The 25062-nt window shown below is 42.4% G+C and overlaps 1 protein-coding gene and 1 long non-coding RNA gene across 2 annotated transcripts in view; one reads left to right on the forward strand and one right to left on the reverse strand.

The window, feature by feature from the left end:
- The window catches only part of TMEM178B (transmembrane protein 178B), a 395175-nt gene that overhangs the window by 37830 nt on the left and 332283 nt on the right, over nucleotides 1-25062 (reverse strand). The window lies entirely within an intron of this gene.
- LOC104659703 lies at nucleotides 15412-18873 on the forward strand. Its single transcript, XR_747621.1, has 2 exons — nucleotides 15412-15796; nucleotides 16362-18873. It is a non-coding gene; the product is annotated as an uncharacterized LOC104659703 (long non-coding RNA).

Genomic DNA, 25062 nt, shown 5'->3' on the forward strand with positions numbered 1-25062 from the left:
AGGAGACAGGGATGACAACAACAAAAGTCTGCAGGGCTGACGGACGCTGTCCTAAAGAGTCAAAATTGGACCTAAAGAGTCAAATCTAAAGTCAGCATCAGAGAAGCTGAAAACCAACTTGTGGAATCCCCAAAAGGCTCATAAACTGGCACCAACAGGTCCATCTGGATCTGGTCATGAAGCAGAAGAAAGCGAGATAAAACAGGGATTTGGTGGAAGTTATTTCAGATGGATCTAGATTCCTACATCCCCTTGGCCACTCATCGCTGAGGGATTCCTCTCTTCCTTGACTCCTGGGATCAGGGTGCGAGGGGGTCATAAAACACAGTCTTCAGGTTTGGAGATCAACAAGTGAGGGTCGGCCAGCACAGCTGAGGGTCAGGGTATTGTACTGAAGTTCACTACAGCACCCTGATGGAGTTACGGACTGTGTGCATATGGATGTTGAGTTTTAGCACTGATTCCAGCTCTCTTCTACTAGGCTCTCAGACCTGGCTTCCAGGGCTCTGCCCTCCAGCCTAGAGACTGGGAGAGGACTTTCTGGGAATGACCAGCACAGAGGAAAGACCTACAGACACCAGCAGTGCCCCAGAAGCCTCCCCTCAGGCGCCTGTTGAAGTGAAGCCCCAGTTGAACTGGGGTTCATTCTGTGCTCTAGGCACTTTTCAATATGAGCAGACAAGTAACCATCTCCATATAGCTGAGAAAAGCCCAGGAATGGGGAGGAAAACAACTTATGGAAACAAGTTACAGGGAGAAGAAAAAATTTTCAAAATTATTTTTGATATCCCCAGAGAGACAAGAGAAGAAAGCTATTGCTTCTGTGAAACAAAAACAGAATACTATTTAAAAAGAACTAGGTGGGGAACAAAAAGAATACCTGCAATAAAATAATGGGATCAAAATCTATGAAATTGATATACTCAATTCTAACTTATGTATTAATAGTCCTGCCATGTTCCAAAAAAGACTTAAGGAGGCTTACAAAATGCACACAGTAGAGTGGGATAAAAATAGTGATGCAGGGCCGGGTGCGGTGGCTCGTGCCTGTAATCCCAGCATGTTGGGAGGCCGAGGCGGGCGATCACCTGAAGTCAAGCGTTCAAGACCAGCCTGGCCAACATGGTGAAACCCCGTCTCTACTAAAACTACAAAATTAGCCGGGCATGGTGGCATGCCCCTGTAATCCTAGCTACTCGGGAGGCTAAGGCAGGGAGAATCACTTGAACCCAGGAGGTGGAGGTTGCAGTGAGCCGATATCGTGCCACTGCACTCCAGCCTGGTGACAGAGCAAGACTCTGTCTCTCAAAAAAAAAAAAAAAAAAAAGAAAAAAAAAAAAAGATGCAATGAAGGAGAGAAAAAGAAAGAAAAGGAAGATGAAGCCAGATATCACAACAAAACTTGGCCCATGAGGTCCTCAGGAAGGTTATTCTATCCCATATTTGCACTTAAAGGCATTAGACGTTATTTCCATTGATTAAAAACTCTTTGTTGCTTTTTATTTGCACTTGAGTAGGTCCCGACTGCCTCTCTGCCCGAGGAAAGGCCTGTACATGTATTCCTGCCCATCCTCGTTAACCTATGTGTCAATCTCCTCTCTTTAGGGGTAAGAAACTCCCTTTTTATTTCTTTGTGATTGCTAACTGTGCCCACAGCAGCATTTGTACTCAGGAACATATATATAGCTTGTATTTCTTTCCCCATCTCTTCCTGCCTTTTTAGAAAAGAAAAAGACAAGAAGGAGGAGGAAACCCTAACTCTGAGGCCTTGGAAAAATATGATGTGGAGCTGGCCTAAGAATAATCCCCTTGGAAAGAGCCCAGAATGGTGAGTTTGACTCTGCAGGCAAAGGCCAAGCTAGAGAAAAATTTCCTCACGAATCATGTCGGGCTTGAGTCCATTATCTGTATTCCGTGACCCTAACGTTTAACATTCTAATTTTTGAAATGAGAAAGGTGCATTTATGCTTTGTTGAACTGAGCTCAGGGTGGTGGAAAGGAGTGGGCAGAGGGAGGTTGATAATGAGGGAAGGTGGAGGAGGAAAGGCGAGGAGAACCATTAAATAGAACCAGAAAAAGCTGTTCTCCCTCATGGAAAAATTTTGATTTTGAAGTTTACACTCCTATTAACATTTAAATGGATAGGTATTGCTTGCAACTGTACACAGGGAACCAGGATATCTGCATTTAAATAAACACTACTTAGAGAAAGAAAATATATGGGCTGAATGTCTTTCTATTTGTTCTTTAAGGACCTTGCACAAATAATGATGATGATTGGAATTCTTTTTTCATGAAAAGAAACAGAAATGGTGAGGATAAGTATGCGTTAGACCTTGTTGCGATGGTAATGACTGAGGCTAGAGAAAGAAGCACAGCAATGCTATTGGATTCATGGCCCCAGCAGCCAGTGCCTGTAGTGCTGCACTGCATCTGGAGGCCAGCAGGGCCATGGTCCTCTGATGGGCACACAGGCACCTCTTGGGGAGGTTTGCTGGAAACTCTCCCTTCTGCATGATGGGAGCACACAGTCTGGGTTACAAGGCAGGAGGGTGTTAGCTGCCCTGAGAGCTGGACATTCATTCACAAATTAATCAAGCCCTTAAAAATCAAGGTCACAGGAATTGAAGGACACAGCAAAATGGTGAGGGCAGAACTCAAGTGTTTTTGCCCCAAAGGATCAGTCGGTCTGGGAAGTAAGAAGTGGAAAGAGAGAGAGAGAGAATCTGCAATGAACCTGCTAGCCACGGGATCAACCAGGACAAGCTAATTCAAAGGAGAGGGAAGATTCCGGGGCCTAATTACTGCACAGCAACCACCTCTGAAGGAAGTGGGGGTTTTAATTCTGGGGAGCCACATAGAGATGCCACTGGCAGGATTAGGAGAAATCAGGCTGTTCCCATTCAAATCCTGGCTCTTCCACAGCCAGGGCGGTGGGAACTCAAGCAAATTAGTCCCCCTCTCTGGATCTGTTTCCACATCTGTAAATGAAGGTTATGACAATACCTACTTCAAAGAGCTGTTAAGAGGATTAAATAAGTAAATACGTGTAAACTGCTTAGAATAGTACCTGGCACAATGCTAGAGCTATATAAGTGTAAATAGAAATAGAAGTCACCTAAATTAAAGCAATTCTCATTTTTTCATGCACTACGACATCCCTTGAGTTTGCCATACATGAGCACATAAGGCGCCGAGTAACACGTTGGGATATGCCCCTAATTAAGGATTTGGGACCCAGAGAAAGCAGAGTTCTGGAAGCTGTTCTTATGCTTTTCAGGCACCTGGAGAGGCCAAGGTGAAGGTATTACTTCTTAATTTATTGATACTGAGTTGCATCCACCCCAGGGGGCTGGTGCTGCCTATCCTCCGAGGACCAAAACAGCTGGAGGCTAAAGCAGTTAATAGCAGAGGCGCCTGTGGCTATAGAGGCTGTTGAACCCTGGGCTCTGACAGTAAGCACTGCACTGATCTGGAAGGAAAAGACATGGGACAGGACTGAGACTCTGCTGGGAAAGCATCAATGATTTAGTTAAGAAGAACTAAAACAGCGAATTCCATAATGGGAGGTTTTGCCTATGACTTTCTTCTAGGGTGCAAGATGGTTCAGCATCATAATGTAGTCATATATTTTTCATTTTTTTAATTGAAAGATAACATTTTATGTTTTTATCATGTACAACATGGTGTTCTAAAGTACATATACACAATGGAATGGTTAAATCTAGCTCATTAACAAATGAACTCACACAGTTATCACTTTTATGGGAGGAGCACATAACATCTACTCTTTACATATTTTTCAAGAATACAATATATCACCATTAACAATAGTCACCTTATTGTACAACAGATCTCTTGAAATTTACTTCACCTATCTAACTGTAATTACGTATCCTTTGACCAACATCTCCCCATACCCTCCTAACCTCTAATCACACCAGCCTCTGGTAACCACTGTTCTACTCACTACTTCTATGTGATCAACTTTTTAGATTCCACATATGAGTGAGATCACGCGGTACTTGTGTTTCTGTGCCCTGGCTTAACATAGTGTCCTCCAGGTTCATCTGTGTTGTTGCAAATGGCAGGATTTCATTCTTTTTTATGGCTGAATAACATTCTTGTGTGTGTGTGTGTGTGTGTGTGTGTGTGTGTGTGTGTATACATAACATTTTCTTTATCCATTCATCCATTGATGGACACTCAGGTGATATGACTCCATGTCTTAGCTATTGTGAATAATCTGAATGAGCATGAAAGTGCAGATATCTCATTAACATACTGATTTCAATTTATTTGGGTATATAGTCAGTAGTGGAATTGCTGGATTGTATGGCAGTTCTATTTTTAATTTTTTGAGGAACCTCCATACGGTTTTCCATAATGGCTGTACTAATTTCAATCCCACCAAGAGTGTATAAGGGTTCCCTTTCTCCATTTTCAGTACTTGTTATCCTTTGTCTTTTTTATAGGAGCCATTCTAACTGAGGTGAGATGGTATCTCATTGTGGTTTTGTTACCAGTAGTGAATCCAATGGGTCTACAGCAAACTCAATCCTTGCCTCCTTGGAAGAAAGAATTCAGCTGAGGGGCAGAAGTAGGTTTAAGGCAGAGGAAGAGACCAAGGCAAGTTTTAGAACAGGAGTGAGAGTTTAGTGAAAAGTTTTATAGCAGGGGTGAAAGAAAGCAAAGTACATTTGGAAGAGGGCCTAGCGGGCAACTTGAGAGATCCAAGTGCCCTGCTTGGCGCTTGACATGGGGTTTTATACATTGGCATGGTTCCAGAGTTTCCATTTCTCCCCGGTCTTGATTTTTCTCTTGGACCAGCTGTTCACACACGTGGTGGCCTGCCAGCACTTGGGAGGGGCTGCACACACAGTGTGTTTACTAAAGTTGTGCATATCTTCACTTGAGGTATTCTTCCCTTACCCAGTCTAGCATTTTTAGAGGAAGGTCATACACCAGTTAAATGCCGCCATTTTGCATTATGAATGCTTGAATCTGCTCACCCAACTCCTGAGATCTTATTGGGAAGCTGCTGTTCACCAGCTTCAGCTGTTTTCTTTTTCTTTTTCTTTTTCTTTTTTTTTTTTTTTGAGGTAGAGTCTTGCTTTTGTTGCCCAGGCTGGAGTGCAATGGCGCAATCTCGGCTCATCACAACCTCCACCTCCCGGGTTCAAGCAATTCTCCTGCCTCAGCTTCCCAAGTAGTTGGGATAACAGGCATGTGCCACCACACCCGGCTACTTTTTTTTTTTTTTTTTTTTTTTTTTTTTTTTTTTGTATTTTAGTAGAGACAGGGTCTCTCCATGCTGGTCAGGCTAGGTATTTCTTGTCTATTGGGAGACTATCTTTCCCTGGCACCAGCTATGACCAATTATTATTTAACAACTGACCATCACCTGATGGTCACCTAGCATTCATAGGGAGCCCTCTTCTGTCCTGGTCATGTCTGCCTAACTGCCTATTCTAACAGTTTTAATTTGCATTTCCCTGATAATTAGTGATACTGAGCATTTTTGTATATACCTGTTGGCCATCTGTATGTCTTCTTTTGAGAAATGTCTATTCAAAGCTTTTGCCCATTTTTAAATCGAATTATTTGTTCGTTTTATTATTGGGTTGAGTTTCTTATATATTTTGGATATTAATCCCTTGTCAGATGTATAGTTTGTAGCTATTTTCTCCTATTCTGTAGATTGTTACTTCACTCTGTTAATGGTTTCCTTTGCTGTACAGAAGCTTTTTAGTTTGATCCCATTTGTCTATTTTTGCTTTTGTTGCCTGTGCTTTTGAGGTCTTACATTAAAAAAAAAAAATCCTTGCCCAGACCAATGTCATGAAACATTTCCCCTGTTTTCTTCCAGTAGTTTCACAGTTTCAAGGCCTATGTTTAAATCTTTAATCCATTTTGAGTTAGTTTTTGAATATAGTGAGAGATAAGGTTCTAATTTAATTCTGCTGCATATAGATATTCAGTTTCCCCAACACCATTTACTGAAGAGACTATCTTTTCCCCATTGTGTGTTCTTGACACCTTTGTTGAAAATCACTTGGCTGTAAATGTGTAGATTTATTTCTGGACTCTTTATTCTGTTCCATTGGTCTATTTTAATGCCAGTACCATGCTGTTTTGATTACTATAGTTTTGTAGTATATTTTGAATTCAGGAAGTATGACATCTCCAACTTGCCTCTATTTGCTCAGGATTGTTTTGACTATTTGGGGTCTTCTGTCATTCCATACAAATTTTTGAATTGTTTTTTGTATTTCTGTGAAGAATGTCTTTGGTATTTTGATAGAGGATTGAATTATATAGATTGCTTTGGGTAGGTATGAACATTTTAACAATATAAATTATTCCAATCCATGAACATGGAATATCTTTCCATTATTAGTGTCTTCTTCAATTTATTTTATCAGTGTTTTACCATTTTCATTATAGAGATCTTTCACCCGTTTGGGTAAAGTACTCTTACGTGTTTAAATTTTTTGTAGCTACTGTACTGTAATTGATTTTTTTTCAAATAGTTTACTATTAGTGAATAGAAATGCTACTGATTTTTCTATGTTGATTTTGTAACTTGCAACTTCATTAGTTATAATAAACATAGTATTAGTTTATTAGTTGTAATAAATATAGCTTGTTAATGGAATGTTTAGGGTTTTCTCTATATATAACTACATGATGTAGTTATACTTAAGAATTATTCTGTCAAAAGATAGTTTTTGTTTCCATGAGAAAGTACATGAGTTGGTGCTTTGATCCCTAAAAGGCCCTTCAGAACTGTCCTCTGCCTCTCCCTGCATCACCATCTTTCTCTAAGCCCCCCATGCTTCAGTCACAACAGCTGCCATTCCCCTCCCTCTTTCCATGATGACACTGTGCTCTCTGCCAACATGGGTCCCCACTGGCTCCATCTGTCAAATTTCTCATCATTCATGCAGAGTTCCCTAAAAAGTAAATGTCTCTGGGAAACTTCCATGGTACTTTAATAGACACTTGCATCCAGTCCTTGGGGTTCCTGGAACAGTTGGTTAATATCACTACCACATCTTTTCACAATTATTTATGTCTCCCTCTCACCAGTAAATTTAAGCTTGTTGAGGGTTGCATTCATGTTTGGTTTGTTTTGTCTTTCTAGTCTCCAGAGCACTGCCTGACATAAGCAGGTGCTCACTAAATATTTATTTGCTAAGGGAGATCACCATTCCACTCTGCAACAATTACTAAAACTGTATGCACCGTGGCATAGTGCAGGGTCAGGACAGCAGATCCACTTCAGTGACTCAAATATCGTTGCAACTTAAAGCCAGTTTTTCTCTTCTCCAATCTCATTTTTTAAAGCCAGCATTAACTATCACTTAATAATTCAACATAGCTTTTATTGTATACAATGAAAACATCAACACGGGGCCACATTCCAGATGACACAGCAATAAAGTTTAATGAGCACATATGATAGCCCACAGATTAGGAACCCAACAGACATTTCTGCACTGTCCCTCCCCCAAGTCAGGAAGACATAGTGGGGGAAGGAAGTTTCTGTGCAAACAAGAAGTGGTTTCTGGGTCAGAAGACAGGGTTGACACTTCCTCCTCCTCAGTCCTACCTCTGGATCAGAGAGCTGCTCTAAATAGGGATATTATGTGAGGCTGACATATACAAATCAAATCCATTGTCAAAACAATGAAAGAAAAATTGCAAAATTTGTACTTGGCTGATGAAAGCTAGGTCAGCTGGTAACACAAGTGGCTGGAGGGAAGAAAGAAGGGGGTAAAACGCAGGACCAAGAGACAGAGTCGCAACCCCAAAACTCACAAGAATGGCTCCTTTCTCGCTGCTGCTACACTGCTACGCCAACAGCAGAAAATGCAGAAGGGAAGGATGAAAGGAAACTGCAGCTCAGCCAACCAGGTGTGCTTAGGTAGACCCAGCTTGGAGTCTGGTTCACTGTCCTCTGGCTGTCTTTACTGATCAAGACAAGCTAGGTTGGTACAATCTGCTACCCCACCCAAAAGAAGCTTCCATTCCTCCTTCCCTATATCACACATCACTGGGAGCTGTGCTGAGTGCAAAGTGCAGGAATTTGGGGTCGCTTGGCAAGAATGTTTCCCCAGAGGGTTACTACAAGACAATTAGAATATGGGAGCTTTAAAACACATGGGTACCCTCCAGGGTGTTAGCCAACCCAGAAAAATGTTGCAGGTGCCTGAGATTTGGCTGATGGCACAGGATTTGAAAAGCCTAGGAAAGGGGAAGATAAATAGGAATTAACACTGATTATGCATTTACTAAGTGCAGGCATGTGTTGAGCAATTTACATAGCACATGTCAATTCATCCTCCCAACGACTATATAAGGTAGGCGCTATCATTCTCATTTTGTAGGTTTGGAAATTGAGACAAAGGGATTCTAGTTGGCCAAGGTCACACAGCCAGTAACAGGCAGCTCTGGGAAGGTGTCTTGGTCTGTCCACGCCCTTTCTATTCCTCAGTGCTTTTCATGATCCATGCCACTCCAAACCCCAGAAGGATACTGGACATTCAATCAAATGGAATGAAGTATTATTCAGCTATTAAAAGTATTCTTTGGAAGAATATCAAGGACATGAGGAAAATTCATAAGAGAATATTAAATGAAAAATAATGCACAAGCCTACATTTATGACCCCCATCTGAGTACTGCGGTGTATCTCTGTGCTGCCATGCATGTCTACCCACGTGGGATAAGCAAAGGAAAAGTACACCAAATGTTAACCGGGAGGCTTTTTTGGGTTGTGATATTTTGGGTTTTGTTTGTTCTTTTCTACAATAAGGATGTGTTACTTTAACAATCAGCTTTTGAGTTATTTGAGAGATGTGAGCTTTATTGTTTTTAAAAAATTCCAAGCACAGATCCTGAGGCAAGCTGCACTAACTGGAGCTCTGGATGGAAGAGGGGCCTGGACACCAATTTCGTCTCCTAAGTATTGTCTTTTAAAAGACATACTGCCACTAAATATTTTCTTTTTACAGTGAAAGCTACAGACCTGCCATGCTCCTCTCTGGCCAACAGTGAGCACGTACTGTCGAGATGTTCACCTTTGGAGGCCTGAGTTTCCTTTACTTTGCAGCTCCAGTGCAGGCCAACACTGGCTGATTGCCAGGAATGAGGAACAGGGCTCTAAGGTGTCATGGCCACCATTACCTTTTTTGCATGTGATGCTTTCAGTGCATCTGTTCTAAAGAGAGGTGTGAGACCTTGTGTAGAGCTTGCTACAAAGTGCCCCAACCTAGTTCTGCAACTCATAGTGCATTCCTCACCTTCAGTTTACATGGGAGATTGAGGCAGAAGGTTGGTAACAGTTTCTTACATTTCTATTCTCTCCCCATGGGAGCTTCCCCACTCCAACCACCAGCACCTCTCAAGTTGGTGGTAGCTGGCTCAAGGACAGAAAAAGGTCCTCAAGAGAACCACACAGAGAGCTGTGTGCAGGTACTCTAGAGTTTAGAGGACATAGGGGAGGGTGCCTAGCTGTGGCCTGAAACAATGAGGCCAGAGGCTGTTTCATGCACCGGTGGCAACAGAGCCAAGACAGGCTGTGTGTGGGGAAGGATCCAGTGGTTTCTCCATGTGCCAAGTGGATGCCAATGAAGACTAAAGTGCCTCGAAAAGACTCCGTCCTACAGTTTTGTCCATTAGTGTACGATCACGCCAACAAAAAATGTCTCCATGGTGGGGCAGCACCAGAAATGAGAGGTGAAGAGGGGGCAGAACCAACTCAGCTGGAAGGTGTCCTCCCCACGTCAGGAGACAATCAATGGTACAACACCAATTCCTGCAAAGCTTTCCCAAAGGAATCCCAAAAGTCCCATACAAGAGAAGGAGAGCCAGCCTTTGGGCCCTACCACATGGAGAGCCCAGAGAGCAATATCACCAGGCAGGCCAGAGCCTTGGCCTTTTACCTGTCCTCCTTTCACCAACCCCAGCCCTGGAGGAGCCAGAAGTAACAGGGTTCACAGGGAGCAGGTAGGATTGTAAAAATAAAGAAGATGAACAGATCTCTTTCCATATTGCAAGTTTCTAAGAAAGTGGCAAGCCCAAGCTGGGAAAGGGAGAAGATGTACACTAAATATTAATATAAGACTGAGGTTCTGATATTAGATCTGAATCCAATTTTAATACCTACAAATAAAAGTTTATGAATATGTGACAATTTACCCCCAAATCTATGGCGTCTCCCATAGATATCACGTAGGAATGGATATGGCAGCTCAGAAAGGATGGGCTTAAAAGGTTGTAGTGAGAAAAAAAAAGTTGTAGGTACAATCTTTTAAATAAATTGTTTACAGATGGCCTTATACAAGTCATATCCGAGACAAGAATGATATAATGATGATGATGGTGATGGTGATAGTGATGATGATAAAGCTAGCATTTCTGATGTGCTGGTCATGTTCTCAGTATTTTCTGTACATCATCACATTTAAGTCCTCCCCCATAATTGATGAGCTTATCATTTCCCTTTTACCCATGAAATCATGAGGAACTTGCCCCATGCAGGCAGCTTAGAAGCAGCAGAACTAGAGTGAGAATCCTGGTCCGACTCCAAGGCCCATGCTTTTAATCACTGTGCTCCATGGCCTCCTAGAGTCATTGATCAGATGAGATCTGTGAAAGCCCTTTGTAAACTGTAAAGTGCTAACACAAATGCCAGTGATCATTTATGTTCACTGCCATGCTACGAGGCAGAAGAACAAATACAAGGCCCAGTGGGTATGACTGCTGTCATCCAATGTGCATTTTACAGGTGCAGGATATACCAGTCTTTACAAACAACATGGAAATGTAAGAGTAGCAACTTATTTCCCCCCCCCCAAAAAAACCTGTAAATTCTAAAATTCTAGCAAATTCTGTTTTCTAATTTAGAAGTATGATGGGGAAGGGGCCTAAAGAGTATGTTCTTACCTCCATCCACATATAAGCATGGATGTTTTCCAAAGCCCATTGCATAGGAGAGCAGGATCAAGCAGTATGGCAGGAAAAATGAGGGTTTAGGGGTAGTGAGGACTAAAGGATACTGGTGGCTGCTGTCCTGGGAACAGGAGATAGCCTCTGACTCCTTCTTCTAGTTCTTACTTTATAGAAGATGCTTAATTTCTGGGTTCACCTGTCGACTTTCTGACATAGGAATAACATTCCTTGCTACCTGGAAAATGGGGGGTAGACCAGATGACTCTGCCCCAGTAGTTGTGATTCTCAATGCCATGTATGTATGCAATATGCCAGCCTGTCTTTATCTCAAGAGATGGAGCAAAATGTGCAAACTAAGAATGTTATTTAAACAATAATAATACATCATGGAGCCATTTTTGAGGAAGGCTGAAGAACCATAAATCAAACCAATGATAACAGGTTTGTGTACCTCCCACAAAGCTGGGAGTCATTGTACATGAGGTAACAGAGCCTTCTCCCTTCCCTCCTTCAAAGGCAGTGCTTCCTTCTCTCCACTCGTTCCCTCTCCTGTTAAGGAGATGCTTGTTAGTAACCTGTAAAGAGTGAGTGGGCTCGGTCGACCTCTCCTTTCCCCTGTGCCTTTCTCTGCAGCTCTATTGACTTATTTTTGAAGGCTATGTTGACCCAGGCTTTTTTAGCAGATGGTTAAAACTCATTCAAATAAAGATCTTGCCAAGAAAAGAAACTCCGTAGAAGGAAACTAAAGTCGATATCTTATCCCTCACTTGAAAAAAAGTTCCAGCAACAGAAATTCCCTCTTCGGGTTCATCCTACATTCATTTATTTATTCATTCAATGCGTGTTTCTCAAGCAGCTGCTGTGTGCAAGAGGTAAAGCAGTGGACCAAACCGAATTACTGGCTCCATTAAACATACTTTCCAGAGAAAGACACAAACTACATGCATATTTATATATACGTGTGTGTGGAGGGGGAAGTGATAAATGCTATGGAGAAAAAATTAAGTAGGTTGGGGGATGAGCTGTAATGAAGCAGATGTAGGAGAGTTGCTATTTAACATACAGAGGTCAAGAAAGCACCCACAATAAGGTGACATTTAAGGAGACACCTGAGGAAGGGAGGGAATGGATATGTGAATGTCTGGGGGAAGAGTATTCCAGGTAGAGGGAACAGCAGATGCAAAGGCACTGAGGCAGGAGTCTGCTTATCATATTTGATGAATAGGAGAAAGAGGAGATGTTCTATATACTCCTGTGTAATAGGTTTTTTTTTTTTTTTGGCCTCATAATTATTATAACATGCTGACTTAGAGCCACATAATCAATCGTAGTGATCTGTTAAAAACAAAGATATACTTGCTATAACCAGCTAAGTTCTCTTTCTGGGAATAAATATATGTTCCAATTTTCCATCCTGATGACTAGAGAAGGGGATAGAGATTTTTGCTCAATTAAACTGCTTTTAATGAGGAATTCACTTGGTCAATCACTCACCAGGGACTCCATATGCTATGCTTCGAGCTTGGATTTCATCCAGAAGGCCACGGCAAGCCACTGAAGGAGTCTAAGCTGGGGAGAAGCTGGTTAGGTTTTTGTTTTCTCTAGAAAGATGACCATGGGTGCAGAGTGGAGTTCTGACTGGGAGAAAGAAAGTCTTAGAGACAAGGCAATCCCTTAAATGATGAAGACCTGCACTATAGCAGAGAACAGGGTTGAGAGGCTGAATTCAGGGGATAGTAAGACAATACAAAAAATTGTTGGACATGGTGGCTCATGCCTGTAATCCCAGCTATTCGGTAGCCTGAGGCAGGATAATCACTTGGACCTGGGAGACGGAGGATGCAGTGAGGCGAGATTGCACTACTGCACTCCAGCCTAGGCAACAGAGACTTTGTCTAAAATAAAGAAATAAATAAAAATAGCACGGGAGGACAAATCTCATAAGAGAAGAGAAATTTGTCAAGTTCAATTCGGTAAGTGCCTAATACACACCTAACTGGAAATGCCCTTTATGGTCCTGGCTGTACAAGTCTAGCACATAGGGGAGCAATTACTACTTGAGATACTGACTTGAAAATCATGTAGTTAAAGCTGTAGGATTGAATGCCTGCTTTCCCAGAGATGGAACACAAAATGAGAGATGGAACACAAAATGAGAAGAAAAGAAGGGTAAGGACAGAATTTGAATACCGACATTTAAGGGATAAGAAGAAGAGGAGGAGGAGAATGAACACAGATGACCTAAAAGGGTAGGGCAAATCTAGCATAAGGGACACCACGGAAGTGAAGAAACGAACACGTTTTACTGATGGCTAATGTTACTGAGATCAAATAAGACATAAGATCATAAAACCTTCAACAGCAATTTGCTGAGTACCGATTGTGTGCCAGGCATTGTGCTAATGATAGGAAGCACGGTTTCTACTACAGCATGTTTTTTTTTTCCTGCGTGACACCTACTAGATTTACAAATAGAAAAGGTCCCTTGTGACCTTGTCAAGGGCTCTTTTAGTGGAAGTCAATTTCACTGGGTTTCTGGGGATGAGTGGGAGGAAGGAAGTGAAAGTCACTCCTAACTAGTATGCTTTCAAGTAGCCTGGCTGGAGAGAAGAGGAGGGAAATGGAGCAGCAGTGAGGGTGAGTGGAATACAGAGTCAGGGAGGACTTTTCTTTTTTATAAATGACGTAAGACTTAAGTATATTTCTACGAAGAAGAGAAAGACATAGCAGAGAGGATGAACCTAATACCTGGGACTTAACCTTTCCCATGCTCTGAATCTTGTCCACGTCAATATAGCAGACCACAGGCAAACTGACGGAAGCTCTTCCTGGTTCTACTTGATAAATGTGGACAGCAGAGTTCAGTGGTAAAAGACACTGCTTTGGGGTCAGACTGTCTGGGCTTGAGCTCTGGATCTACCTCTTACTAGTCATGTGACCTTAATATCATTGGGCCTCAGTTTCCTCAGCTCTGAGAAGGTCTAATAATAGTACCTACCTCATGACATCGTTATGAAAATTATATTTGCATATTACTTAGAGGCTGGCACAAAGTAACTGCTATGGAAGTGCTTGAAAAGGCTTAGAAACAGACACGCAATGTACAGGTACACCCACACAGGCACATTCAGTGGAAGGCGCTAGTGGAGAGTGAAACAAGAGAGAACACAGCTTGCTAGGTAGGGGGTAGGGAGAAAAGTGGATGACTTTACAGGTGAGAGGCACCTTTCCTCTTCCCAAGTCACTCACAGCTCTGCTAGAATCACCCATTCTGTAAGTGCCGATCATGCAGCATCATTGTGGGCAGGACCTCTCACTTAGTGCCCATTCATTCATTCATTCATTCACTGACTCATTCATTTGTTCATTCACTGAGGTCTATCTCTCAGCCAGGTGTTATTCTAAGCACTGAAGAGACAAAGATGGGTAAGACACTGGCCCTTCTATCTCGAGAAGGCTGCTGGTCCAGAAAGCCGTGGGGTTCTCTTGTTGTGTTCTTTCCTACTGTCCTCCCACATCTTAGGCAGTCATCCAATTGTTTGGAGAACAGAGGCTGCATTTTTTCTCCTTTGTGTTTCTCTCAGCATCTAAGACATAGCAGAAGCTCTAAGTCTCTACGGAATGAAGGAATCAGTCTATGCCATTTGGTAGGAGCGTGAATGACTAGCAGTCCACAGTGTCTCTCCTGGACAATGAGCTAGCAAGGGAGGAAGAAGCTGACATTTATTCAGCACTTACTATGTGCCGGGAACCGTCGACAGTACACTGTGCACAGTTCACTTAGAGGCAGATGATGAGAAAGCCTTTTCTATTTGTTTTGTTCAAAAGTGATGCCTAATGGCTTTGCTTTCATGTTTTCAAACGTTTTCCATTTTGCATGGTTTGCTTTCTATGCTTGAAGCGTCTCACGTGACTGGAAACATTTTTCATGCTTCACGTGTAGTCAGTCACTTTTGAATTTTGCCGGCGTTTTGCTGTTGGGTCTTTTGTTAAGTAAATGCTCGTTATGTACTTTGTGTCTGGTTCTACAAGAGACAAGCATCCCCACCCCATTATCCCCATGTGTGCCAATCTCTCCCTCTGCCCTCGATGTTGTCTTTGTTCTGTGGCAGGCTATCGAAGCCTGCTTGAATAAGGTGCTCGCTAATGAGGCCAAGGTCATTGGCAGATACGTGAAAATCCAGAACAAAATGAGAAACATTTGGGCAAAACCTTTTTTTTCAGTTCTCCCAAAGGAAACGGTGTGTTTGATTTACCTCTAAGTTGGAATAAAACTAAATGGATCGTGGATTTTTTTAAAGTATGATGGGTAAAATATTTAAGGCAAGATGTTTATATATTGATAGCCAGCCTGTTCTGCTCCCCAGATGATTCCGAAAGGAGCAAGAGGCAAGATATTTCTCTGAAACTACCTCATGGAGTCTTTACACTTCCTGTGTCCTCCTACCCAGTAGCACAAAATAATTCCCAAGTTCAAGATTTATTTTTGCCTTCTGAAGACATGGTCTGTGTCACTGGAAAAGAAAAAAGGGTCAGGAACTTCCGTGCTTGTAGGATTTGGATGTAGAGGTGGGGGGAATGTCTCCGGACTCGGGACCGCACCTCCAATGTCTGTGAATAGGACGGACTCACTGGTGTGTCCTCCACATGTTCTTGAGGAAGTTAACAAGGCTAAACAAGGAACTCACTGTCCTGCCTCTCAGAAGACTCAGCACAAGAGAACACACAGCAAGACTCAAGGTTTTGGAACTGGGAGGAAGCAGAAAACTGGCTTCTTCTGGCTCTCAGATCTTGTGACTCAACAAAGAATTTAAAAAGAATATTCTCCCATTGAAAGGTCACAGTTTACATTCATATAAGCTTATAATATTACATTGTGCTTTAGCCTCATTCATATATATTTGTAACTTACATGAGTCAGAAGCGCATTTCTATGAATCTTATGTGTATCACATCTCCATCAGTGGTGCTGATCTTTCTCCTGGGTTTCTGATCCATATCTCTCACAGCTGATTGGACATGTTGACTTGAGTGGTCTTTCTGTGCCTCTAATTCAGATCTTCTAAAACCCAGTTTCTCATTGTCACTGTCAAAGGGCACCTTCCCTATTGATTCCAATGGCATCACCATCCTCACAATCTGTCTGTCCCCCAAATCTCAGGGACATTTTGAGTCTCACTCCTTTCATCCCTGGATTTCTGATCGGTTGCCGAGTTCACCTGTTGCCTCCACAGTAACTAGTGTATGCAGCTCCTCCTCTCGGCCCCTGGAGATGCTGCCTCTGCTCTGACTCTGCCCTTCTTCCCTTGAACCCAGGCAGCTCGGTGTAGTCAAGTGAGCCTGAGCTTCAGTTTTCAGTTTAACACTGTCTCTGTCACTTTCTGCCCTGTGACTTTCAACAGGCCTCAATTTTCCCAGCTGTATGGACAGGTGGCAAAATGAGATAGTTTACATGAAATGCTGTCTGGCCCTCAGCAGGAGTCAGTGAGCACTGATCTTCTTTCCTCTTGCAGATCCGCTCCCCAGAATCTGTCTTTCCAGGGTTTCTCTGCTCCAATTCGTTTTGTGTCCTATTGCCAGATGACTTCTCCTAAAGCCAACCTCATTCTCTCTCGCCCGTGCTCAAGCCTTGTGGCTTCCCACTGTCTGTCAGAGTGAAGTGCACACCAAAGGCCTAGGTTTTAGGCCCTTCCCGTGTGACCCTCCTCACCAGCACAATCTCCTTTCTCTCTTCCCTCCTTCACAAACTCAGTGCCATGGCCAACTAGACAGCTGGCTCGCCCTTCTCTATGACCTGCTGTCCCCAGCCTTTGCTGACGCTGGAGAGAAGGCCGTTCCTCTCCAGCCTTGCAGCCTCCTAGCTCAGCATGACCCTTAGCTCTCAGAAAGATACACTCATCTTCTAATGACATGAAAATGATCAACTGAGCTTGATTTGTAGCAAATAATAGAATAAATAATAACGCATATAATTGACCCAACTTTTGGAACTCTGCAGGGATCATTTAATTTCTCAAAGTTAGATAATGTTATGTGAAGCAGATGCTACTGCTAAATATATAAATACACATTTATAATAACTTAGTGTATTTGTGGTTACGTGAGTATAGACAGGGAGAGAGATGCTTAGAGAAGATGGAGATAGATGTAAGCTAGACACTAGCTTTCTATATAAACATTTACATCTTTCTATCTAGCAAATTAGTTTGAGAAGGAAAAGTCATTTGCAGATACTTTCTAGTAAAGTATTAATTTCCAAGTGTTATGGGCTGAACAACTACATCCTTTTATCTAAGAAGCATATTGCAGACATTAAATACTCTATTGTGAAGACTGAAAACGACCTAAACTATTCCAACAATTGGGATATGGTTATAGAAATTACGGTATACTCACATTATGAGCTCTTATACAGCCATAAAAATGATGTTTTTGGAGAAATTAAGTGATGTTGGAAAAAACTAGACATGAAATTGTATGTTTTATCTGCTCCTGGATATGTAATTATAATGATTATAAACACTAATGATAATAATAAGCAAGAAAAAAAGACCAAAAGGAAATATACCAAAGGTTAATAGTGGGAGAAGAGAATTTTCAATGATTTTTTATTCTTCTTTATCGTTTTCTGTGGTTTCTAAATTCCCCACAATAATAAGTATGTGTTGCTCTTACATCAAAGAGGAAAATACTTACAGCATCATTTAAGAACAAACACAGAAACAAACAAATGTCCTTGAGCTCCGATAAGGAATATAAGGATAGAGGAAGTTCAAACAGTTCTTTTCAGCATTGTCTACCCAGAAGCTGTCCTTCCATGGAGGCATCTGGATTCCACAAAGAAAGTTTCCTCATCAGCAGCCTCTGTGAACCAAATGCTCTCAGCAGCTGACTGCTAAATACTCTCAGTGACTTGACTTAGAGGAAGATGACCCAAGAACGCGAGAAAAAAGGGTCCGAGATCTTGCAAAAGAACAGAGCATTTTTTTCTATAACATCTCTGTCCATGATTGACAACACATACAGGCAGAAGTCTTTTTAATTTTATTTTGCTTTTCCTTAAGATCTTTAAGGCTGTTATGCCATGTGTCCATGAGGCAATCTTTGAGTAGGTCTCTTTCAAGAATTGGAATATACACAGGAATCTCTAAAAGAAGGTATCAATGTGACTCACAACAATTACACGTTTACAGATACATGTTGGGCTTGCGGGAAGAAAAAATTGTGATTTGGAATCAGTGTTCTATAGAAAAGTAGAAAAAGGAAACGCACATACCCTAAACAATGCATCCGCTGTAAAATCCTGAATGTCAGGCAGAGGATGGGGGTGGCATACAATTGCTTTACACATGGCACTGTGAGTGGCGCACAGAAGGGCTGGGGTAACATTCATGGTTGGCGGACCAACGCTTTTCATAACATGAAAGATCATAATGACACTGCGGTAGAGCACAATCAACTGTGCTTCTCTGTGACACCATGAAGCTGAGCATTCTTCCAAAGATCTAAAGAAGAGCAAAAGACTTCGCCAGTTACAGTGATGCTGTTAAATTAAAACTGGAAATTGAGACTCTTGACACCTGAAAGTGTCTGAAGTCAGACTGCTGGGTGTGAACATTGGCTCTTGTCAGACTGGTTATCTCTATGCTTCAGTTTCCCCCTCTGTAAAATGGGATTAATAGCAGTGCCTCCCCTCAGAATGTGAGGGTTGAGGGGCTCATACATGGCACATACTATTTGCTCCACAAAGGTGATCTATGTGGGGCACTGAGCACTGGGTGAACCTGACTTCCCTGAGCTCTGCTGAGCACTGCACATCACTGGCAAAGGCATTTTCTTTTCCTTCCCTCATCTGAATCTATCCAAACACTCTCTAGCAAACGGCTCAAATCAAATAAAACTCAACATTTTGCAGAATCTAAATGTATAAGTGGATTTTTTTTTTTTTTTTTTTTTGTCAATAAAAAACATGAATCGTGTTGTCAACCAATTCAGGCTGCTGCAACTCTCTTGGGCCCACGATCCCAAGGTAGAAACCTAAAGGATGGTCATGCTGCTTCTCTTCTGAACTTGCCTTCACTCTAAAGCCCAGATCACCTTTAGAGCAGGCTCTTGAACAATTTATATCTGGATGAGGTTGAATCAGAATATTCAAACGTTGGTTAGATTTTACACTTCTTTCCTGCACTCCTCCACTCTCATCCTAGGATCTTGCCTTGTGTCTTGTTTCATAAGAATGATAACATTGATTCATCACTCACCATGTGTTGAATAAAACACTGTTCTAGGGACTCTCCATTGAACTCATTTAATTGTCATAATGACCTTATGCTTCAGAGATGGCATGGAGGGACACCCTGCCCAAGGTAGTCACTTCTTACTGAACAATGACAAGCTGACCCCATCAGATGCTCTTTGGGGATACAGGACTACGAAGGGCATACTGAAAGGGCAGCTTACTCAAGCTCAGCCTGAAACCCAGACAACACTTAGTCACAGTTTCTGCAGAGTCCAGACTGGGAAGCCCTGGGACCCAGGGAGAACACTGTTTCCCTACATCCTTCATTCCCTCGCATCCTTGCAGCAAAAGCCTGTCACCAAAGACAAGCCAGACCTGCCTCCTCCCAGTAACCTGAAAGAGACTCACCAATAAAACCCACAAGAATCAAAAGATGCTGAATTCCTTAGGTTCAGCAGCTTGTCAACCTATTTGTAAGAAAAATGTCAAGCGTTTTAAATGAAATTCAATTAGCGAGTTTGCGCTGATTGTTTTATTCCAGGCTGAGCACTCTGCCTCCCACACCATCTCCATAAATGTGCTGAATGGGTGAGTTGAGTTATACTTTTAAATTGAATGCGCCAAACAAACACGATGATTTTTGTGAACAACCCAAATTATACATAATCCATTTTTTTATATCCTAAAGCTAAGAGAATGACTTTGAGTCAATAAAGGGAGCTTTTAAAAAGTTATTTTTACATTTTTTGCTTTTTAAAAAATGCTCATTTGGGGCTTTAAAAATGCTTTCATGGTGGTTCCTTCCTCCCCCTTTAAAAATTTTGTTTATACATAACATAAAATTTACCATTTTAACCATTAAAAAGTATACAGTTTGGTGGCATGAAATACATTCATACTGTTGTGCAACCATCACCACCACCCATCTCCAGAACTGTTCATCTTCCCGAACTAAAATTCTGCTCCCGTTAGGCATTAACTCTCCATCTTCTCCTCAGCCCCTGGCCTCCACCATTCTAACTTCTTTAAAAACATTTTTTTAAAAATTTTATTCGAGTAAAATGGCATCCATCATGAACACCATTCTAATTTCTCTATGCATTCGACCACTCATAGACCTTCAATGCGTGGAACCATACAACATTTGCTCTTTTGTATCTGATTAATTTTACTTAGCATGTTTTCCAAGTTCATCTATGTTGTAGCATGCATCAGAATTTCATGCCTTTTAAAACACTGCAGTACAATTGATCATCTTCATCATTTTCAAGTGTACAATCCAGTGCTCATGGAGGTCCACTTTTAATATGATCGTCTTGGCAACAGCAACAAGAGATCACATGATATACACAGTCCTCTCAACTTTTCAAAGTTCTTTCAGAGTTCATGCCAGAAAAAGGTGAGGAGGTTTGGATTAGGACCTGGCTCTGCTGAGGACTTCGTAAGTCACTGCACCTCTGAGCCTGTGATTCCTAGGTCTCGGGTGACAGGTACTAGGCCAGAGGATGTGGGTGGATTATTACAACACATTGCCCTGACTTGGTTTAAAGAAAAACAAAAGAAGAAGCAAGGAAGGAAGGATGGAAGGAAGGAAGGAAAGAAAGAAAGAAGGAAAGGAAGAAAGAAAGAAGGAAAGGAAGGAAAGAAAATGCCCAATGACACAGTCTCAAGGGAAGTAGCAAAAGTGATAACAAAAGGCAGAGCTTGGAGTCCTGACTTTGAAGGCATCTGTTCAGGGGGTTATGTTGGGTGGAATTTGTTACATCTGCATTAGCAAAGCAGTGCTCCTCTAGGCTGGCAGCTGCGATGTTGAGAGGCTCATTACGCAGACCCAGACGCCCCGCTGAAGTCCATGAAGGCATGCCAAGTCAAAGCAAAGTGCTCGGAATAGAAACACATGCCCCTTTTTACACTGGGGAGAAATCGGGAAATTTTCCAGAAAACAGGCGATGGGGATGTTGAGATAAGAAGGCAGGCACAGAGAAAGGATGTGCAAGGCAGGTGGAGGTGGAGGAGGCAGGCAGTCCATGGCCTGGTGGCTGCTGAGCCCAGGGCTGAGCAAAGACAAAAGGATGGCTCCAAGATACACATGTCACCCAGGCTCAGCAGAGGAGAGAGGCTGCAACTCAAAACCCAAGGAAGAAAGGGTGAGTTTGAAAGGAGTTGAGAGCTGGAATCCCACATTGTGTTAATTAACAGAATTGTGATTTGCCAATGAATGCCCAGCAGGGACAATCATCTGCTTGATAGAGGGGCCCAGCTTTCCTGATGGAATCTCAAGTGCATGAGCCATAAAATTACTTCTAAAAAAAAAAAAAGACAAAGACAGTCAAAAAGGACAAGCACTTGTGTTTGCGTACTGGAGGAACTCTTGCTGTTCTCTTTCTTGAAGAAAGCAGGCTAATTACAGAGACCAGAGATGAAACAAAAATATTCAACTATATCATCTCTCCCAGGAAAGGAAAGGATGCCAACTAAAATAAATTAATAAAAATACCAAACATGTGTGGAGCACTTACAATACACTTGGTGGCATTTTACTTATACTATCCCACGTAATCCTCACAACTCACTGCCATCCTCATTATACAGATGAGGAAACCGCAGCACAGAAAGGTTGAGTAGCTTGCTCAAGGGCACACAGCAAAGTAGAATTAAAACAAACATTCCCTTGTTCTTCCTGAGACACTCAATAGCTCTCTGGTGATTTTTTTTAAAAGGTCTAAAATGCAGTTAGCAAGAGTCCCAAATAAAATGCAGCTGACAAAAGTTTTTCTCCTCCGTCTTGCCAGCCATCTGCAGTGGCATCTTTGTCCTCTCGCATGATAGTGACATGGGGTGGCCTAATTCCAGCTGACAGTATCTGCGTTGAGACTCTGCATCCTTCTCTGATGCACACCTGATCTTGCTATTCCACAGCTTGAGCTCCTCCAGTGGACTTCCCACTGCTTCTAGAAGGAGATCTCAGCTCTTCCCATATGCAAGTCAAGACCTTCAGTGATGGGGCTGCTGTTTTGCCCCCTGGCCTTTTCTCTCATTGTTTCCTGCCTCCCTGTCTCTTGCATACAAATGCACCTTTCATGACGGTCAGATCTTACCATGAATTCCCCAACTCATGGAAGCCCTCAGCCCTCCCACTCTCCTACCCTGTGCCTCTTCACCAGCTGTTTCTTAGGAATAAACTCACCTCCCCATTCTGCCTGGTTGACACCTGTGGGACTTTCAGAGCCCACCAGGGGCTACCTCCTCTGCAAAGCCTCCTGTACCCAGCCAGACTAAGTTGGCTTCTTTATTCGGTTCCCCATATCTATCTCTATTCTAGTTCTTTCCACACGGTGTTGTAAAGGTGTTCTTCACTGACTGCACTCTGTCTGCCCCCGTACTCTTTCATTCACTCACTCATCCACTCACTCACACATACAAGCTCCATTCAGAGCAGGAACCACAACTGTTTGTGATTCAGTCACCGTGTCTCGAGCCTCTAATACAGTGATTCTCTCAATGTGATCCCTAGTAGCAGCACTGCCACTCTGGGAAATTGGTAGAAATGAAAATTCTTAGGCCTACCCCAGACCTGCTGAAATGAAATATCTGGGGGTGGGGCCAAGCAATCTCTGTTTCCACAAACTCTGAGGATTGAGAAGTACTACTCTAATACAGTGCTTGGCACATCATATTCAGCACACGTGGGATGAAAGGATCTGCAGCTGTCACTAGAAACCAGCCACCCCAAAGCCTCGGGAGGCCTCATGTTACCCTGTCCTCCTCGGGGAGATGATCAGACGTTCCTGGACTAGCTGCCCTTTCTTGCCCAGAGATAATAGGTTCACCTTTTTTTTTTTCCTAGTCCTGGTCCTGCTGACAACTAACTAGGAGACTTTGGAACAAATGAAATCACTGAATCCTTGGGTCATGTGGCATTTGGAAACCTAATAAATCTCAGTGTCAGAAAATGCAGGGATGAGACCCAGCCAGTCCTGGCTCTTACTGAGTGACGCGTGTAACCTCTCTGGTCCTCCATTCCTTTTCTGGAAAAGGAGACCTGCCTACATCATGGGTTTGGCATGCATATCAAATAAGAGAATCTCCATAAACGTGCTTCTTCAACTTTAAAGCATCATGTACATGTTAGTTATTACTGACAAAATGAGACATGCTGGGCCAACAAGTGCCAAAGTGTTCCAGCTATAAAATTCTATGATTCTGTGAAAATCTAGATAAAATTTCATTTCAACAAACACTATACAAAGACATGCTTCTCAGACTGTTGGATCATGATGTAGGTTCGGGCATCAGATTGGGTTCCAGTCAGCTCTGACGCTTCCAGCTGTGTGACACAGGAAAGTTAGTTACCTTCTCTGGACCACAGTTTCCTCCTCTGTAAAGTGGGTCATGATTACCACCTACCTCCACAGGGTTGTTTGAAAATATGTAAGCTATTCAAAGGATATCAGAGGCATTCAGTAAGTGCTGGGAACCATTCTAATGCAGCATTACTATTATTCATGGTGCTATTTTCATTCCTGAGGGGAAAAGCACCTCCAGCAGCAAGCAATCTACAAAGAAGCAGCATAGTTAATCTTCTGACTACACGACACTGGGTTGTACAGTTTGTGTGCGCTCCAGACTGTGGGATACAGATTATTTTGTTTTGGTTTTATTTGGTTGCTACAGGCATCAAACAGGGCAGCCTTTCAGATTCTTCTGTCAGAAAGTTCACCCATGGGTGCTAAACAGCACAGAGTATCAAAAGCTCAGAGCAGAAGCCAGCAAACCTTTCCTGTAAAGGGCCAGATAGTAAATATTTTCAGCTTTGCAGGCCATATGGCCTCTGTTACTCAACTCTGCCATGGCAGCATGAAAACACAATAGGCAATATAGGAAGCAACAGGTATTCCTGTGTGGGGCTAGTGGTTGGCTGGGTTTGGCCCACGGGCCATAATTTGCTGACTTTTGGCTTAGAGAAACAAGGATATGGAGGTGATAGAATGGTGGTCCCTCCTTGCCCCATTTAAGACACTTTTTTTCCCTTCCCTAATTCATTACAGTGAAACTGGCTATCAACTCTATTTTATCTCTAGTTTGTGCAACCTGAGGTGCAAATTCTAGAAATATATGAATTGTAACAAAATCCCACTTCAACTTCAGAATTTGAGTCATGTGGTGCTTGTTATAGGATTGTTATCTTAACAGATGACGTTCGAAGGTCCAGCATTATAAAACAAAATTTTTTCCATGTCTGCCTACACAAACTGCTTCTTTCTCCTCCTACTTAGAACATGATATATTTTGGTTAAGTAAAACTTTAAGTGCACCACAGGCATTTCAACTGATCTCTGTCTTTCTAGGAGTTAGTCACAATTATGTAAATGTGGTCCTTTTGACATAGCATATATGCATAGTAATTGTATAACAACATCAGCGCAATGATAAGTAATCTCAGTAAACATAGACACAGCTCTCCAAGCGATGTGGGGCTGAATTAGTAGCTGTTTGTTCTGTTAGAAGTCCTTAGGATTTATGGGCAGTGAAGGGAGTTTTTATTTCACATCCAACTCTAGCATAATCTGGGAGAGAGGATTAGGGGTTTGGTTAAGTGCAGGGTCAAGATGGAAGGCAGGGAACAAAGTCATCAATGGAAAGAGGCAGAAACTTCCTGAAACCTAGGGCAGTGGCTTCATGGGATACAAGATGGGGAAGAGGCCAGAATGCAGAGAGATGAAAGCCAGAGCCAGGGACCTTCCTAAGAAAGGAAAGAACAGAAATAACCCCTCCAAGTTGCCAGGAAGCTAGACCAATCAGATTTTGGAGGTACTGCTCAGGGCTTCTGACACTCTGGTAATGTAACATTTAACATACAATGT

Source organism: Rhinopithecus roxellana, chromosome 6 (assembly GCF_007565055.1).
Source record: "Rhinopithecus roxellana isolate Shanxi Qingling chromosome 6, ASM756505v1, whole genome shotgun sequence".
In the NCBI taxonomy this organism is placed as follows: Eukaryota; Metazoa; Chordata; class Mammalia; order Primates; family Cercopithecidae; genus Rhinopithecus; species Rhinopithecus roxellana.